Raw genomic sequence first — 3,556 nt, forward strand, 5'->3', positions numbered from 1 at the left:
GCTCTGTGTGTGCGGGCAAACTGACAGGAGGTTAAAGGATGTTCCAGAAAAGGTCACCCATAACAGGCCTTTCTTTGATTAGTTCCCGAGAAAAGGAGCCGGTGTTTTCCTCTCTGGACGGGAATGGAGGGTGTGCAGCCCCGGGTGCCGCATGGGTGTCTGGACGGGAGGGGCCGCAGCCCGCCTTCCGCACCCCGCCTCCGTCATCCGCACAGGCCGCCTGGGCGCCGCGGCCGCTGGCTGTGGTCCTGGCGCTCACGGGCTGGAGCCGCCCTCCAGACGCCTTCCCCGTGCGCTCCGGTTTGTAATTAAAACACGACTTGCCATTCTGATTAGATTGAGTGGTTAAGTTCATCTGGAAGAGTTTTTCATCCGCGTTGTGTAATTAGCAACATATGATGCTTGTATTAGCGCAATTAAAAGTCGCGGTGATTAATATGGGTATCAAAGCAAAACCATAAATCAACGGATTCCGGGCACTCGGAGTTCACGGGCTGGAAGGCAGGCTGCGAGCCGAGGCCCGGCCCGACCCGGCCCGGCGCTGTCTGACTTCTCTGCAGCCTGGCTGGGCCGCTGGGATGGAGAGAGGAGCCCAGGCTGGGGGTGGGGGCCCGGCTCGGTGACTCCGTGACATCTCTGAACCTCAGCTTCCCCGTCCTGAAAATGGGGGTATCAGCACTTACCTCTCGGATGGTTCTGAGTTTCAGTGCTTGGGGTGTGTTTTACTTGTAGTTAATCTCTTGCCCCCACAGACTCTCCATCCCCTTCCCTTAATCCCAAAGTGCGCTAAAGGGGGCGCCTGGGGTTGGTTGAGCATTCGACTCTTGATTTTGGCTCAGGTCATGATCCCAGGGTCGTGGGATCGAGCCTTGTGTCAGGCTCTGAGCTCAGCACATAGCTTGCTTGAAGTTCTCTCTCTCTCTCTCTCCCTCTCTCTCTCTTTCTCTCTGTCTCTCACTCTCTCTCTTTCCTCCCTCTCTCCCTGCGCTCCCTGCCCTCATTCTCTCTCTCTCCCTAAAATTAAAACAAAAAACAAAAAACACAAAATCCACTGAAGGCCCTTATCTGTTACGCTCACCACCATCTGCACCTTTGACCCAGGATCCCACGCTGACCTACTTACCATTTAAACACGTTTTCCATGTGTGCAGAATGTGCAATGAAGCGATTGTTCACATGAGGAGAGATTTGGGATGGGCTTAAGCTGATTACATAAATTAGGATGTATTCAAGCTTGGAAATATTTTGCAGCTGGCAAAAAAATAGAGGCAGATCTATTTGTGTGATAAAGCTCTAAGGGAGGTGGAGAAGGAGATGGAGAACCAGGGGGTGTGGGGAAAAGGGAGTGGCATCTGTCTGTCTGGGGGTCAGGGGTCCCTGGGCCACCGGAGGGTCCTCTTGGCTGGGGGGGTGCGGGATGGGGCTAGTCCTGTGTACCCTCCTCGTTTTGTGCCACATGCATTTGTTATTTATTTAAATAGTTTAACTTATAAATATTTTGTTTTTTGGGGGCATCTGGGTGGCTCAGTCAGTGAAGGGTCCGACTCTTCATTTTGGCTCAGGTCATGATCTCATGGTTTGTGAGTCTGAGCCCCGCACCAGGCTCTGCGTGGACAGTGTGGAGCCTGCTTGGGATTCTCTCCCTCCCTCTCCCTCTCTCTCCTTCTTGCTCTCTGCCCCTCCCCCGCTTGTGCTTGCTCTGTTTCTCTCTCAAAAATAAATAAACTTATAACAATAAAAATGTTTTATTTTTTAATTAGTTGATTAATTAGCTTAGAGCGAGAGATCAGGGAGGATGGGGGCAGAGGGAGGGAGGGAGAGAATTAAAAATATTTGTGTGTAATGTTTATTTTTGAGAGAGTGCAAGCAAGGGAGGGGCAGAGAGAGAGGGAGACACAGAATCAGAAGCAGCTCCAGGCTCTGAGCTGACAGCACAGAGCCTGACGCGGGGCTCGAACCCATGAACCTGAGCTGAAGTCAGATGCTTAGCTAACTGAGCCACCCAGGCGCCTCAGGAGAGGGAGAATCTTAAACAGCCTCCACACTCAGCACAGAGCCTGTGATGTGGGGCTCGATCCCACAACCCTGGGATCATGACCTGAGCTGAAATCCGGAGTTGGATGCTCAACCGACTGAACTACCGAGGCTTCCCTTAGAATATGTTAAAAGAACAATAAAAAGGCAGCCCCCCCCTCTCCTTAGCCCCCGAAGAAGGGAAGAAAGGGCCTGCTGTGGTGCTCTGTATAAACTCTCTCCTGGAGTCCTTGGAACGGAAGGCTTTCTGAGGGCTTTCTTTTTGCTGTGCTGTTGTAGCAGTTTGCATCTGGCTTCTAGATTTCTAGTGCAGAAATGAAATCTGAAAATCTCAAGCACCCACGCATGGCATTCCGGGGTGGGAGAGAAGCAGCCCCCACCCTGACCGTGTCCCTCCTGGTCGGCTGTGACCTGAATTTGGGTGGAGACCGAGACCATGATGACCGAAAGGTCGTCCCGAACTTTTCCCATCAGCCCCTGCAGCTGGGCGGCTGAGGGCCAGGGAGAGAGCTCAGGACCGGGAGGACAGGAGGAATCATCTAATTCTTACGGAGCTTTTTTTTTTTTGAATTAGAATTACTCAGCATTTCCACGTGTAGGTTTATCCCCGAGACATGCAAACAGGTGCTTAAACAGCGCGCCGTGTGCCCGGATTCCGGGTGGCACTATTCACAACGGCCAAGGTTGGAAACAATCCAGATGTCGGTCAGCCGATGGACAGATAAGTTGTGGTCCGTCCGTACGAAGCGGTATCACTGAGCCATCAGAAGAATGAGCTGCAGACTCTGGTTATACCACGGACGAGCCTCAGGAACGTACCACTGAGTGAAAGAAGCCGGACCCAAAAAGCCACCTACTGTAGAATTTCATTTATAAGAAAAGTCCGGAACAGGCAAATCTCCGGAGACAGAATCCAGACGGGGGAGGGGCTGGGGCGGGGGTGGGGGAGAGACGTGGCGAGCGAGAGCTAGTGGGCGTGGGGTTTCCTTTCGGGCTGACGAAAACGCCCTGGTGATCACAGGACGCGGAATGCGCTCAGTGACACTGAATTGTTCACTTTAAAATGCTTAATTTTATGTCATGTGCATTTCACCTCAATTAAAAACAAAACAAAGCAAAGCCGTCTGTAGCCAGAGGTCCTGATCCTTTAGATTATTCGTTCATCGTTCAAGAGATCAATATTTGGGATGTTGTGATGAACTGAACTGTTAGCTTGAAGGGTGAGGTTTCCAGAAACGTCCCCGGGACTCGCAGCAGAGACACGGAGACGCATTCTCGGAGTTTGGACAAATGTCCCGGATGGCGGTGACCGACATGACAGTCTTTGCTCTGGCGTACTTCGTAGAGGTGTTTGTCACTTCGGCACCCCCAGCTCCTGGGGTATATTTTCATTTTCTTTACCTTTCCTCTGGGAGACGCGGCAGCCTGCGTGCATTGCTCCATGGGGTGCTTAGTGACACGTCTTGGCGGATGGGGGTGGGTTCCATCATGGTTTGGGAGGGGCCTCCTTCCTTCCACAAAT

This window comes from Suricata suricatta, chromosome 14 (assembly GCF_006229205.1).
Source record: "Suricata suricatta isolate VVHF042 chromosome 14, meerkat_22Aug2017_6uvM2_HiC, whole genome shotgun sequence".
Taxonomy (NCBI): domain Eukaryota; kingdom Metazoa; phylum Chordata; class Mammalia; order Carnivora; family Herpestidae; genus Suricata; species Suricata suricatta.